The sequence below is a fragment of the Antechinus flavipes genome, chromosome 2 (assembly GCF_016432865.1).
Source record: "Antechinus flavipes isolate AdamAnt ecotype Samford, QLD, Australia chromosome 2, AdamAnt_v2, whole genome shotgun sequence".
NCBI classification, from domain to species: Eukaryota; Metazoa; Chordata; class Mammalia; order Dasyuromorphia; family Dasyuridae; genus Antechinus; species Antechinus flavipes.
The window spans coordinates 410,097,357-410,114,002 of NC_067399.1; the positions used below are offsets into that span (position 1 = coordinate 410,097,357).

Genomic DNA, 16,646 nt, shown 5'->3' on the forward strand with positions numbered 1-16,646 from the left:
CTTCTGAACCTATCTAATCCATTCCACTCCAACCCACTCATTTTATAAGTGAGGCAGGTACAGGGATTTGTTCTAGGTCAATGTCAAATTCAAAGAGAAATGGGGGCCAATGAATTTTAAATATAGATCCCTGCAAGCTGTATATTGACTTAGAAAACTACAAATCAACATTATCTATGTTCTATTGTATTTTTATTTATTTATTTTTAAATTTTCCAATTACATTTTCTTCTGGTTCAAGTCACACTTGGGAATATTGATGGTATCATCCAACAGCTCTGTACCAGGTCACAGGTAGCAAGTGTCAGGTTCTCTTACTCCTGAATCAATGCTCTTTCCATTGCACCACACTGTTACTGGGCCTCTATTTGGACTCCTTAGGGAGACTGAGCTCTGTGTATATCTGCTGGAGGAACCCTGACAGTGAAAAGCAAAGCTCTAATTCTATGAAAGACCAACCTCCCTTTGGACCTCTCTTCCTTCTGGGTTTTAGAAACTGCTTTTGCTTGCTATTTAAAGGACAGCAGGAACTGGACCATTGTGGAATCAGAGAAGGTTAAAACCTGAAGGTCATTTAGTCCAATCTTCTCATTTTATAGCTGAATGAACAGAGGCCTGGAATGAAGAAGTGACTTTGGCAAGATACTGATAGGATTTGAATCCAGTTCTCCCAACTTTTAGTCAGATGCATGATCCTATGTCCAACTTGATTTATTTCATCTCTTGCTTCATGGCTAGTTTTCGAATGAGTCAAATGCATGATAAACCTAGATATCATTTGTGTCCTGTCTAACTGCTAGGTTTAGTTTTTTATTATGGCTCATCATTATTAGCACTTGTAGCAACAGTCATATAGTAAAAATAGAATGTTGGGGTAGGAAGGAAAAAAAACACAGGATCACAAAATTCCCAGATTGGGATTTACCTCACAGACCATGTAGTCCAATCATAGTAAATGAGAATTTTCTCTCCAATTACCCCAGTAAAGAGTTATCTACCCTTTACTTAAAGTCAGCCATGGAGGGGCAACCCACCACTTCCAAAGGCAGCCCATTTTGGATAGACAAATTGTCAGGAAATTTTTATTTCCTTTAAAAGAGATAATACTTCCATGAATCCTTTCAGAACATTTTCTCCATAACAACAATTTACCTTTCTATGAAGAAGCATTTCTATTTACTGCACTAGCAGATCTGTAAATCATCCTAAAACAGATAACTCCAAAATAATTTCTGGATCTTAGAAATCATTTTTTCCAACCCTTATTTTATAAAGCATAATATACATAGTAGGTAGCCATCTAATAGCAATTGACTGACCCGCCTGTGGCATCCTGCCTACCTCATTTCCAAGGGATACTGTGACTTCTTGTCTTTGTGAGGAGCAAGAGGAGGGCCCTGAACTGTCAATACTCACTTGTCTACCTTTGATGCTGACACTGGTATTGCCCTCAATGACCATTTTGCCAAGCTCATTTCCTGATAGGACCATGAGTATGATTATAGCAACCATGTGGTGGTCTACATGACCTCTAAGTAGTAAAGTGGAAAACCATGGATCTTCATCCCCAGCCAAAAAAAGGAGTTCCAGCACTGGGGAGTCCACATCCCTAACCTATGTTCCTCTACTGGGGATCTGATGCCTCATTCACATCCCTCTTCCAAAGCCAATCATCTAGTGGGGGGGAGGGGAGAAGCCTAGAATCCTAGGTAGTGTACCATCAATAATAATCATCATATTCAGTGCAACAAAGGAGGATCCTAGTGAGATGTCTCATCCATCTTCAAAAGGAGTATTGGGTTAGAATTATATCCATCTACCATACATCAAATAAAATATGTGTAGTCATGGTAAAATGCTTTCTTTTTAGGGTCAAAATAAAAGCCATTTCCCCTGGTCACTCTAAAAGGAAAGGTAACAGCTTTCTCTTGTCAACTAAGCTCCCTCCCAACAAATTCTTGGGACATAAACACACACACACACACACACACACACACACACACACACACACACACATTTTGTTTAGTAAGTAAACCTATTTATCCAAGTAAATAGTAAGTAAACATCAGGGAAGTGATGCAAATTAGAGTAGACAATAGAAATATAAGAATAAATAAGTTCTTTAACTCAGGAATAAGATAAAATCTCAATTCTTCCAAAGAAAGAATAAACTCATCAATCTTACTGTCTCACCAAGAAGTCTGTTCTAGGATTGGAGGGACTGAGAATCAAGGGCTTTGGGAATTCAGCATTCCCATATGTCTTAGCTTTTTGGGGAATTTCCCAGCTGCCTTTCACAAGTTTGTACCTGGACGTTCTCATTCTTTGCTCTCAAATTCCATTTCTTGAGCTCTTTGCTTAAAATTTCTCCATTTCACATAGCATCTGTACTCAGGACTCCTCTGGCTAGTCAGAAGTCATCTCCCATCTGGTATACAGCAAAGTTTCAGGGCTATCTTTCAGAGAACTGACCCAAAGTCAACTTTAGAATTTTGGGTATTTCAGGAGGGACATAACAAATAGCCAAAGTGGGCCCTGATTGGCTATTCAGAACCATTAATACTGGCCATTTGGTTTTCCAAGAATAAAATTTACTAAGAAGACCTGATAATCAACAGAAAAGAAACAAACAAAAGTCATGTTATTCTGGGTTTTAAAACATATTGTTGGGAAGATAGAACCTATATTCATTTTATATGAATAATCTCTATAGTATGACAGTCTATAGTAAGACAGTATGGCCTTCTATGGAATTGGAGACAATTTAGCTTAGTAAATTTATTTTTGCATAATACCAGGCACATAAATGATGCTAACAGTATAGATTCAGTCCCATGTGCTTTTGGGGTTCAGAAACTTTTCCTCTGAAATCTAGGTCATTTCTTGTAAGTCATCAGCAAAAACCTGTAGCCTGTTTAGAGGGGAAAAGGAAAGGAAAGATTATGAAACTGACAGAGTTTATTTTCTGCACCTTTTAAACTCTCCCTCTCATGGCTCAGTTTCCTCCCTGATAGTTTGATCCTAGCCCTTGATCCTCCACTGGAGTCCTATTCTTTCTATAGTCATTTCCCTACCCTTCCATATGTTCCTTTCCATCCCCCAAAGCAACTACTCTCTGAGAAGCAGTGATTTAATTAGATAAAATAATTCTCATTAACGTGCTAAATAGTTACTCTCAGGCAAATTTAATAATGATTTAATCCTATAGTGATGCACACCCTCTGTCCTAGGCACTGTGCTAGACTGGTTGCTAAGAAATATATTTTAGGGTAGGGGAGATTTCAGAACAATCCAGAACATTACAATTGGATTAAGATTTGACTCTGTTTGTATATTTAAAGGGGGAGGAATTGTGGGATTTTGGGGGGTTGCTGTTTGGTTGTAAATAATTGTTTTTTTGATCTCAATAACCTTTGCTTCATATCAAATGATGATAAAGAAGTGGTGATGATAATTTTGTATTGCTTCCTCTTAACTTATTTTATAATCAAGACTAGCTTGACCATTTTAGTGTTAATCTGAACTGCTAAATGAGCAATGGAACTATCAGATTCCGTAACAACATCTAATGAGTTTATTGGTGACTAACAATTCTTTGGTACTTCCGTGGTTTGTCACCTTTCTGATGTGGGTACTCCCTTCATTGCTGTAAATGCTAACCAATCAATACTTTCTCATCCATGTGTAACTCTGTGCCCACACAATCTGCCAAAGACCTTCCTCCAATTTTTAAAAAAATACTTTGTTGACACTGATGGAGTTGGCCACTCATCTTATATTTTTTTCTCTTTGAATGACTAACATCTCTATTCCTGGATGACATCCTTTTGTCTTACATTCAGTAAGGTCATCACTGGAACTAGAGTATAAACTATCTATTCCCCATCATGCATTACTTCTGAAGACAATTTTAGCTGGATCTCAGAAATTTTGGTATGTCTCATCACTAACATTCCCTTTCAGGAAGTTACTAATTGTTTCAAAGATTTTATTCTTTGACCCTCTCATTATTCAGGATGTCATTATAAAGTTTCCATTTATATCTATGCCTTTTCCTCATATTTAATTACTATTTTATTTTGTATGATCTATAAAGGATATATTTAGTATATTTTTACATTTATTTGTAATTTCTGAGCTCTAGCACAAGGTTTGTCAGTTAAACATTAAACATCTACTATGGGCTAAACATTGTGCTAACTGCTGGGGATACAAAAAGAGGCAAAAAATAATCCCTATACTCAAGGAACTTACAATCTAATGGGAGAGACTAGAAAACAAATAAGTATAAATAAGCTATATATGGAAAAAATAAGAAATAATTAAAAGATGGAAAATAGTATAATTAAAAAGGGCTAAGAAATACTTCACATAGAAGAGAACCATTTAGTTGAAAGCAAACCAGGAAGCAGAGATAAGGACAGAGAACATTCCAGGTCCAGAAGATAGCCCAGATCTGAAAGATGGAGTTTCTTGTTCATAGAACAGCAAGGAGATAAGTGTCACAAGATTGAAGAGCATGAGACAGAGAATAAAACTAGAAAGATAGAAGGGGTCTAGATCATAAAGGGCTTTGCGGGCCCAACAGTAGATTTAGAATTTGATCCTAAAGAAAATTGGGAGCCATTAGAGTTTATTAAGTAGAGGCGTGACATAGTCAGACTTGAGCCTTAGGAAAATCACTTTGGCAACTGAATGGAGGTTGCAATGGAGTGGGGAGAGCCTTGAGGGAAGCAATAATCCAAGCCTGTGGTGATAAGAACCTGTTACAGAGTGGTGGCAGTGTCCAAAGAGAAAAGGGAGAATATCTGAAAGCTGTTGGTAAAGGTAAGATTGATAGGCCCTAGCAACAGATTGGACATGAGTGATGAGATAGTAAGGAGTCAAAAATGATACCTACATTGGTTAGTCTGAGAGACTGAGGATGGTTTTGCACTCAACAATAGTAGGGAAGTAAAGAGAAAGGAGAAGACTTAAAGGAAAAAATTATGAATTCAGTTTTGCACATGATGTTTTAAGATATTTACTGGACATCCAACTCAAGAAGATCTGGAGATGTGAGGCTAGAAGCCACCAGATAGGTTAGAGGAGCTTAAGTAGATTTGAGAATCATTCATATAGCGATAGTAATTAAATCCGTAAGAGCTAATGAGATCACCAAATGAAGTAGTAGAGAAAGAAAAGAGAAGAGGACCCAGAGCAGAATCCTATGGGAACATATATGGTTAGAGAACATGTTCTAGAAGAAGATTTTTGAAAAAGACAGAAAGGATGGTCTGATCAGTTTTTGTCAAGGTACTATATAATGCTATGAAAAATGTATATTCTTAAATGTACCCATTCAAAATACACCATAAATGGTTTCGGATCTACATTCTTTAACAATTTTTCCAGTTTTATGGTTTTCTTTACATTTATGTTATATTTAACGGAAAAAATAGTCTCTTACAACAATTGTCTTATTTGTTATATCATTTGCATTTTTATTTACCTTTTTCTTTATGAATTTATATGCTGTGCAAATTAGTTCATACATATTTAGTACTGATAATGGTTCAATGTCTATGGCTTCTTTAAGGATAATATACTTTCCCTAGGTACTGTTGGTTGTGTTTTGTTTTGTTTTCTTTGTTTGATAGTATGATTATTATTCCTGCCTTTTGGGGATATATATGTGTAATAAATTTTGTTTCAGTCTCTCATTTTTCATTCTCTATTTGTCCTTACTCTTAGTTGTATTTTTTTGTATACAACAGATTGTTGGGTTTTGTTTTCTTATCCATCTGTTACTATCCTTTTCTTAAATTCTTAAATAATTCAAATTAAATGTGAATTATGATTGTTAGCTTATGTTTTCCTCCATTTACTTCTGTTATATTACCCTTTTTTGAGAACTATTAAATAGAAGGAGAATTTAACTTTTTCCATTTCCATCAACAGAAAAAAACTTGAAGTAACAAGTGGATGTTCCAGGAAGATTTAGGCTCTTTATAAGGAAAAAGATCCTAAATAACATCTATTTAGTATTCTTCTGATATTACTAGACTCATTAATGTCTCCATTAAGGGAATTGAGGAAGGGTCCTAGGAACTATCTGTATGCTAGCCTCATAAATTGGGTTGGCTAATATATTTCTGTAGAAATTTTCTAACTGAATCCCAGTGAGCACTTTATCAAGAGTTCAACAGTAATGGAGATCTGGAAGGACAGTACCCCCTGAGACCACTGAGACCATTAAGCCCATTCCATCATCGACTTGATTGTTAAAGGAAAGAGGAGGAAAGGTGGTACAGTGGGAAAAAAACACTAGCTCTGGAGGAGAAGGGTTCAAATTCTATCTGTGATGCTAACTAGGTGCAAGTAACTTAACGTCTGTAAGCCTCAGTTTCCTCGCCTTTAAAAAAAGGAAATTGAACTGGAAATATGCTTGAAATTCTAATTCTACAAAGTATCTGATGAAATCCATAGTTTCATTTCCTTCTCTCCCAAACAAATTTCTACCATCACTCTATATACACACACACTCTCAACCCCCACTTTAATTAGCTTTTTCTAACACTGACCTTCCCTCCCTCACAATAGAGCTTCATCACCAACCAATTCTTATCCTTGACCTTCTTAGATGTCAGCCAGGCGCCTATTATTCATGATTTTATTGACATTTCTTCTAAATCCCAGAAGACAATTGTGACTCAAATAATTTGTCACTGCAGCACTAGTCTCTACACAATACAATAAGTGAAGTTCATATTAGTTTTTCTCTAGCACTTTCAAACTGAAGATTTCAGATAATTTTTAATTAAATTACCTGCATGCAAACATTCTGGTTCCTACTTTGATTGCCTCAGGCATAGAGTTAAGCAACTTGCCTGGGGTCAATCAAGGACCCAGATTCCTTTACTTTCTACCCAGCATGGAGCCTACAAGTTCACAAAAAGTTATCTTAGCAAAGGCCCATGACGGCAATGACTGGTCAGTGTCCCCAGTGCAAAGATCATCATGTACTGACTGACCCATAAAACTTGTTGGCAGCTAAAATTAAATAGCTTTTCTGTGCTGGCCAAGTTTTTTCTGCATAGGGCCTCCCTTGGGTCTCTCGTGGGGTATTTTTTCTTTCGTAGATTCCAAAGAATAATAGGACATCTAACTTGAGAATCCAGAGAGTTTGCCTCCAAGCTCCACCTCCAGCTCAGCTTTTAATGAGATCACAAGGAAAGTCACCAATACCCAGAATTCCTTATGTCTAATGAATGGACTTAGCTTGCTGAAGGAAGGTTTCCTACTTTGGCCCAACATCTTTATTTGGTTTCCAGGTTCTCTCCTTCTCCTGCACACTACAACAGATGTGGTAGGAGTAGGTCTCTGGGATTCAGCCTTGCATTTTGAAAAGCAGCCCATCTGGACAAGGCCCCTTCCTAAAAGGGACACATGATAGGGTTTCTGGGGAGGAAGCCTAGGGTCATAAATCAAGCCTCATTGTTTGGCTCCTCAGCAGTTCCTTCTCCAATGACTCACCCTTGCCAGCAGCTGAGCTACATCTATCAGAAGGGTTTGTTCAAAGGAAAACACTAAACAAAACAAGACTTGAAGCCCCTACTTCTGCAGCTGGGGGCTGGTACTGTCTCTGAGTGCTAAGGTCAACCAAGGGCAGAGCTGATATCTCTGGGTAACAGTGACCCCCAGCTGGCTTCTTCAGGTCAACTGTAAACCTGCCCCAAAGGCCTCCAGACACTGACTCTGAGTGTCCTACCAAAAGCCAGAGCTGGAGTCTGGAATCCTATGACTTCGTCTGGCTGCTATTTCTAATTCTTGTATGATATTGGTTCAATTGGCTATTTCATTCTTTCTCCGCAGAAACCAAAAGGAAAATATCTTATCCTTATGTATGGCCCCAAATTAACACCCTATGTTTATAAGGAGAGGGTTCATTTTGGGGAGTTGGGGGACACTTTGTTTAAAATCTTTACACCATCTGATCCAAGGATTCTACCCCTCACCCCTCAAAAAGCTTTAAGTATCTTTTAGGTTATGTCTCCAACCAGGATTTGCTCTGGAAACATTAGAATTTGATGCACAAATAAGTTTGAAAGCAAAAAAGCAAGGAAATTTACCTTTCCATGAAAGTAGTTGGGCTAAAATTTTGAACATAGAACAAGCTTTCTTTAACACAAAGGATTGTCATGAGGTCCAAATGAAATCATATATGCAAACTTTAAAGAGCTATATAAATGTTAGTTATTTCCAAAAAAGATGCATATCCCCACTCAGTCAAAAGACTACTCTTCCCTTTCCCATCTCCCCGGGGACCTATGTGATCTCTTCCAGGGGTCCTCAAACTACCGCTGCAGACCAGATTGGGCAGCTAAGAACGTTTATCTCACTCATCCAGGACTATGAAGTTTCTTTATTTAAAGGCCCACAAAAAGTTTTTTTTTTTTTTTTTTTACTATAGTCTGGCCCTACAACTGTCTGAGGGACATTGAACTGGCCCCCCTTAAAAAGTTTGAGGACCCCTGTGACTTAGACTTATCATACTATCCTCAGGTCAGAGACCCTATTTAGCAGTAAAGCTCTCAAGGGCATTAGAATGTATTATTCTTCTCCCTCTCTAGCAGATCCTTTTTTGTATCGGGACCTTTACAATACCCATAACTCATTGTACTAATATAGGGCAAGGTTCAAGCTTATTCCTCCACATCATAGCTCTGTCTCTTACTCTACTATTTGGCTCCAAATCCTGACTGGTCTAAGGCTGGTTTTCCACTTATTTTAACTTATTGAAAGCATTTTCACATCTATTATCTTCTCTGATCTTCATGACAACCCTGTGAAGTAAGCACGTTGTTCTCTTTTTTTAATCTTCTTAATCAACCTTTTTTTTTCCTAAAAGTAGTTATCAAAACCCACTATATTGCAGATGTTCTACTAATTCACAGAAAAATAAAGACAAAAACAAACAAACAAAAAAAACCAACAGTCCCTGCCTTCAAGGAATTTATATTCTATTGAGGAAAACAACATGTACATATTGTAGGGGAAAGAGAAAGACTATATTTATGATTTTTGTCATCATCAGTATAGGTTAACTCCTGGTAAGAAGCTTCATCCACCAAAGCAGGACTTTCTCTGCAACCTATGGTTGCAACTTCTCTACAGCTAGGTGACACCATGGACAGAGCACAGAGCCTAGAATCAGAAAAACCAGAGTTCAAATTTACCCTCAGATACATCTTAACTGTACAATACTGGACAAGTCACTTTACTGAGTTTGCCTCAGTTTCCTCAGCTGTAAAATTGGGATAATAATAGCAGCTACATCCCATATTTGTTCTGAGAATCAAATAAGATAATATTTGTAAAATATTTAATATATTGAGTCTTTGCCCCTTTTCCTTTCCCCTCAGAAAATTACCTGGGATATTGAGAGATTAATTCACTTGCCTACAGATTCATGGTTTGGGATAAATGTAGATTGGACCTAGATGTTCCCAAATTCTGGTCAGCTCTCTATTATGGCATGTGGTTACTCATGTACCTTACATATAAATACATTCGAGCCATGGATATATGATATAATATGATGAGGAAGAAAAAATGGCGAGGAAACATAAATTGGACTAGTCTTTTCTCTGCTTCTAACTCATTGTCTGACCTTAAGAATCAAGTCACTTTATCTAAAAGATGAAATAAAGGTTTGGGAAAATTAATACTCAATAAACTCATTCATTCAATAAAATGATGTACGTCTAGCATATGCAAAGTTCTATAGCAAATAAGTGCTTGTCAAGGAAAATGAGTAATCTCAGGTTTTGATGGATAAGATGACTTGCTCATGGTTGTGCTAATAATATGTCACAAAGCCATAATTAGGAACCAGGTTTCTCAAGGACTATTCTCCTGCCAGGTTAGGGATTATTTGTTTAAAAGGTGGAGTTATGAATTCATACAACCATTCTGTATTACAGTCTGGATTTATGTTATTAAAAATGTCCATTCTTTTTGACCCAGAGATTCTACACTAGACACATACTCCAAGAAGATCAAAGAATGGGAAAAAAGGTTGAATATATCAATATATCAATCAATAAACATTAATAAATGTCCATTCTGTAACAGTGTGCTAAGTTGGTCATTGAAAAAGAGACAAAAAGCACCCTCAAAGCACTCAATCTAATGAGACAATATGCAAAGAAAAACATATATATATTATACACATAATATATATAAAGCAAACTATTTAAAAGATAAATAGGAAATAATCAACAGAGGAAAGGCATTAGAATTAAGAAGGATTGGGAAGGCTTTGGATAAAATATGGAATTTTAATTGGGACATACAGGAAGACAGGAAAGTCAGTAGATAGAGATGAAGAAGGGGTACAAATAAAATTCCCAGAGCTAGGAGATAGGATGCCCTATTTATAAAATAGCAAAGAGGTATGTGTCACTGAATGGAAGAGTTCATGATGAAGTTAAGAAGGTTGGTTGAGAAAGAATTTAAATGCCAAACAGAATATTTTGTTTTTGACCCTGGAGGCAATGGAGAGTCACTGGAGTTGATTAAGTAACATGATCAACCCTGCATTTTAGGAAAATTATTTTTGTGGCTGTATAGAGAAAGGTTTGGAGTGGAGAGAGATTTAAGGCAGGCAGATCTAGCAGCAGGCTATTTACAGTAGTCAAGGTATGAGGTGATAAGAGTCTGCACTAGAGTGGTAGCAATGTCAGAGGAGAGAAATGGACATATTTGAAAAAATGTTGCAAAGGTGAGATGAAAAGACCTTGGCAACACTTGACTACGAGAGGTGAGAAATAGTGAGGAGTCCAGGATGATTCCTAAGTTATGAACCTGAAGGCCCGGGAGAATGGTGTTCCCTTCTATAGTAATTGGGAAAGTAGGACACGGGAGAGCTTTTAGGGGAAAGTTAATGCTCCATTTTAATCATACTGAGTTTAAGATATTTACTGAATATTCAGTTTTAAATGTCTGAAAGACAGTTGGATGTGCAAGGTTAGAAGTCAGCAGAGACTTTGGGAAACGATGGATATATTTGAGAATCATCAACTAAACATCAATTAAATCCCTGAGAGATGATCATCAGGTCAAGGTATAGAGAGAGGAGAGAAGAAGGTCCAGGAAAGACTCCTGAGGGACCTCTACAATTCAAGAGTGTGTTCTGAAAGAAGATTTAGCAAAGGAAACAATGATTAGATAAGTAAGAGAAGAAGCAGAAAAGAGTGGTATCCCAAAATCCTAGAAAGAAGAAAATATCAAGGAGAAGAGGATGATCAATAGTGTGAAAGACTAAAGAGGTGTCAGGGAGAATCAGTATTTAGAAAAGGTCATTAGATTTGGCAATTAAGAAATCCACTAACTTTGGAGAGAGAACTTTTAGTGAAATGATAAGATAGAAACCTGATTGTAAGGGGTTTAGAAGAGAGAGGAAGGGAATGGAGGCACCTATTACAGATAACCTTTTCCAGGAGTTTAGCTACAAAGGGAAGAAGAAATAGAGAACAATAGTTAACAAGGATGGAAAGATCAAATGAAGATTTTTTTCAAGATGTAACAAATACAGACATGTTTGTATACAGTGAAGAATAAGTTAGTAGAAAAGGAAAAATTGAAAATAAGTGGAAAAAGTGAGGTAGATATGGAGGAAGCTCTTGGAGGAGATGTAATAAATGGGATTGCTCTAACAAGTAGAGAATAAAAAATAAGGCTACTTCATCATGTGAGCCAGGGGTAAATGAAGAGATACTGACAGAAAATATCTGAGTGATAAGAGATGAGGAAGAGAGAAAATAGTGAGGTGACAGCAAAAAGCCTCAATTTTTTTCCTGTAAAACATGAGACAAAATTTTCATCTGAGGAAATGAGGGGAAAGGAATCCATAAAACATCTGAAGATGGATGAAAAGATTGGGAAGAAACAATGCCAAAAAAGAATAAGATAATGAATTTATTTTTAAAAAAGTATAATAGAATCGCCTACCAACAACAAGGAACTAGTAGAGGTTGTATAACATAAATAATACCCAGTGGACAGGGTATGACTGATTGATATTTTTCCATCTTCATTCAGCAACAAAGGCAGCTAATGATGGGAATGATCCAAGGCTAAGGCTTGACTGCATAACTGATGATATGATAAGGAAGTTAGGAATTCAAGAGAATGCTACAGAACTGAATTGTTCACCAATGGAGTTAAGATGGGGGAAAGAGGAAAAAGTGTTTAAGAGAGATAATCGAGGAGTTGAGGAATTGGGGAGAATGAAGAGTGGAGTTTTATAAAGAAAGACAAAGGGAAAAGCTAATAGTTATGGTCTACATAAGATCAGAGAAATTCAAAATTCTTAAACATAAAGGTGGTACATTTGTGATTGATGACAAAATCAAGACCATATAACAAAATATCTATTGAAGCATTCTTTGTGATAAGAAAGAATTGGAAATAAATTGGATGGTTGTCAATTAGGGAAAAGCTAAACAAACTGGCACATGCATGTAATGGAATGTTACAACACAATAAGAAAGAAGTATGAAGTACCCAGAGAACCATGAGAAGGCTTACATGAAATGATACGGACAGAAGCAAACAGAATTAGGAAAGAAATATATATATATATATATGACTTCAAGGTAAACAGAAAGAAACATAAAGAAGCCAGATAGCTAATTTAGAGTTTCTATAGAGAAGAAACTAGGATCATTGAAGCATTTTGTTTTACTTAGATGGGCACCTCCCTTCTCCCCTCTTCTTCCAAATCTTTCCTTCCTTTCTCTGTCTGATTCTCCTTTATGTGTCAAGATTGCCAGTTTACATTGTTCTCCTGTTTCTGCTCACTTATTTTTTTGCTTCAACATTGCTTCAATTCATACAGATCTTCCCAGGTATTTCTGAAAGTCTCCTCATCATTTTTATGTCATAATATCCACCTCTAATCCCTCACATTCATGTATTACAACTTAATAATGACAACATATTAATGGTTTTGCAAACCTCCGAGCTATTTAATGTGCTGGGCCTGGAGCCAGGCAGAATTAAGTTCAAATCTGTCCTCATACACCTACTAGCTATGTAACCCCAGGCAAGTCACTTAACCCCTGTTCACTATAGTTTCCCTAATTTTAAAAAAGGGATAATAATAATGTCTATCTCCCAAGACTGCTGTGATGATCAAATGGGATGGTAATTGTAAAGTACTATGGGTGCTTAGCATATAGGAAGCCTATATAAATGTTAGCTGTGATGCTAGTCATCATTACTGTTATTATTATCATTATCATTATCCTCCCATCTGGAATCCAAAACATTATGGTGACATTCTTAAAATGTAAATTGAGGTATTAATCAGCCATGCACACCTTAGCATGAATTAGGTCTCTTAAATATATTGTAATTGCCTGGGGAGGGGGGGAAGAACATCTGGGAATGAATCAACTTTGATTGAGGACCGAAATGTATATTTGGAATAAGTGGGAAGGTAAGTTCTAGAATATGAAGCAATCACTCCCTTAAGGAAGGCAAACCAGGTGGGGCATTTCAGTGGAAATTAAAAAAAGAACTTATGTGCAGAAGGCACTGAGCAAGTAAGAGGGATCCAGTAAAAAGGTATCATAATTTAGGATATGGAGCCAGAGGACGTGGGTTCCGGTCCAGATGCATGTGACCTTGGGTCTCAATTATCTCATCTATAAATTTAGAGCATTACTCTAAATGATATCTAGCGTCCATTCTAATTCTAAATCCTAGCATCTAATGGGGAAGAGGGATGAAGGAATGGGGGGAAAGAATTTTCCCCATTATCCTCCAAACCACACCAGAGAGAGCCCCTCCTTCTTACAGGTAAAGTTGTCCCTGGAATCTGGATCAGTTTATGTAATTTATCCTGCCTCTTACAGAAACCACACTGTTTACAGAGGCAGAGCTGTACAGTTCCAGGAGTAGATTGTGTATCGTTTTGATCTTGACCATATCAAGGGCCTCAGCCCTGCCACAGCATTTTTTTTGGTTGTTGTTGTTTGTTTTGGGCAGCTTCTGTGTTTGCTCAGATTAACAGGGAGTTCATGTATATTCAGCCCAGAGAAAGCTTCTTCCGGCACACGAAGTGAAAGGAATGCAGCAAATGTGGTTCTGTCCCTGGTAGACGGCAGGGTCTGCACACTTAAGAATGACACAGCGGTTTTGGAGGTCTTGTTACCACAATAAGCTCCTGCGAAAAGTGCGTTATGGTGGGAATGAAATATTTTGGTTATCTTATCACTATCCATCACTGAAGCTCCTCAGGAATGATTTTATTCGTCTCCTTGGCTATCCATCACATTGGCTTGAGCTATAAATAAAGATTCCCCAGGGATGCTGGATCCTGCCCTTCAGCCCAATGCCTCTGTGACTCATCCTGCAAACAGATTTCTGTTCCATAGTCTCTATCTGCAAAGAGGGATGAAAGTGCCTATATGTACCCTTCTCTTCCTGCTGTGCATGTATGTATGTGTATGTGTGTGTGCGTGTACATGAGTCTGTGTGTTTAGTCTGAAAAGGCTGAATCTGCGGCTCTTTTTTTTTTTTCAATAGTGAGAAGGAGACAGATGGATGTAGCAGAACAAACACCCCAGCACCAATCAGGAATCCTGACTCCCTGGGCAACCATGGGCAAAGCACTTTACTGATAAGGACTTTGGTTCTCCAGTTGTAAAATGGCAGGGCTGGACAAAATCATTAGAATTATAATTTAGACCAGAAAGGAATATTAGGAGTCATTGAATCCAACTCCCTCATTTGACAGATAAGAACATAGTTATTTTTTTTAAATGAAAATTGAGGAAAATAAGTGTCTTCCTCAGAGTCATAAACCTAGTGTCAGAGAATATGAATGCAGTTCTTCCTTAATCCATTCTATCCAATAAATCCTCTACCTTGGGGTAGCTAGATGGCTCAGTAGATAGAGTGCCAGCTCTGAAGTCAGGAGGATTTAAGTTCAAATCTGACCTCAGATACTTGATACTTCCTAGCTGTGTGACCCTGGGCAAGTCACTTAACCCAAATTGCCTCAGGAAAAAAAAAATCAGTGGGATTTTTTAACCTCTATCAAGTTAAAGCTAAATTACACCAATTCCTTCATTTGATCAAATAAAATAATGAGTGTAAAGGTCATTGTAAAATTTTGTTGTTGTTTTTATTAATAGGTTTTTTCATTTGTGTCTGATACATCATGACCCCATTTGGAGTTTTCTTCACAAAGATACTGGAATGGTTTGCCATTTCTTTCTCCGGCTCATTTTACAAATGAGGAAACTGAGGCAAAAACTCAAAGTCAAATAGCTAGGAACTGCCTGAGACAATTTGAACTCAGGTCCTCCTGACTGCAGGTCTGGAGATCTATCCATTGTGCCACCTAGATGCCCCAGAAATCTTTAAAACACTTTTTATCATCATCATCATCATCATCATCATCACCACCACCACCCTCATCATTATTTGACACAAGTTAAAACAAAAGATGTACAAGAATCTGTAATTTGTCCAGGTAGTACAAATGACAAGTAAAGTTAAAACTTCAATCTATATTTTACTAAATTCAGAGCTTTTTCCACTCCACAAGATTTCTATAATTTCTTTTAGCTTGAAAAATTTTATAAATCTATATTAAAAGCTGGTTTAATCTGAAAATACTAACGACTAAGATGATTTCAAATTAAATTTTCATTAAATATCTACCAGATGCAAGGCACTGTGTAATGGAAGCACCACCTTCTGGACCATGGGTACTTATAAAAGTTATAACCCACATGGTGGCTATCAAAGCTTAATGAAGAGAATCTTGTCAACACAATTGTGTCTTGTTATTCTCAGAGACTGGCTAAGATTGCTCTCACTGCAACTCAAGGTTCTTGAAATCCTTTCAGAGTTGGACTTCTATTGTTATGCTTTCAGTGATGACAGAGGTAGGAAATGGGGAGAAGTGGAATCATGGTTTCTAATGGAAGAAAATTCTTCTGACTGTCCTTGAATTCGAGGGATAAACCCAACTTAATTAAAAGCATGTATCTCACTCACATCTTTAACATCCTGTCAGTCCTGTGGGAGTCCTCATAGATCCAAAAGGAGATTGCCTTTTTCAGAGATCAAGTAAATTCCTTCTTCTCATCAAAACAGCAATCAACAAACATGTATATGGAGTTTTGCTGGGATTGTGCACTGGAGATAAGTAGCAGAGTCTGTAACCTGTATTCACTGGAGAAGAGTAGTCCTTTAGATTAATTTTATATACCTTTGGCACTGGGGTAACCCAGGGCAATCAACCAGACCTGGAGAAGTGGACAATACATAAGGCCCTAAGAATCCTTGCAGTCACCTAGATGCGGTGGTCTGGGATTTCTTCTGTGTGTCTTCCCCAGCTGTGTTGGGTATGGCCCTTAATGCCTTATCCTTACTGAGGACAGCCATATGGGATCCTTCTCTATTCCTTTCGGGTCTTGTGTGACCCATAATCAGGTCTTGCAATGCTTGGAAACTAGAGCTCGGAACACATCTAAAAGGGAACTTGAATAGTAATCATGCCTTCTGAAAATTCAGCTCCCAAGAGATGGATCTTATCCTTCATGACAGAGTGAACTCTTCTATCACTGAAGACCACCACCCTG

The 16,646-nt window shown here is 37.4% G+C and overlaps 1 long non-coding RNA gene across 1 annotated transcript in view; it reads right to left on the reverse strand.

Moving 5' to 3' along the window:
* LOC127550149 (uncharacterized) overlaps positions 1–16,231 on the reverse strand; it is a 73,051-nt gene extending 56,820 nt beyond the window's left edge. Inside the window, exon 1 of the long non-coding RNA XR_007950780.1 lies at positions 16,060–16,231. This is a non-coding gene — a long non-coding RNA (uncharacterized LOC127550149). The remainder of the gene's footprint in view (positions 1–16,059) is intronic.
* Between the last annotated feature and the right edge of the window lie 415 nt (positions 16,232–16,646).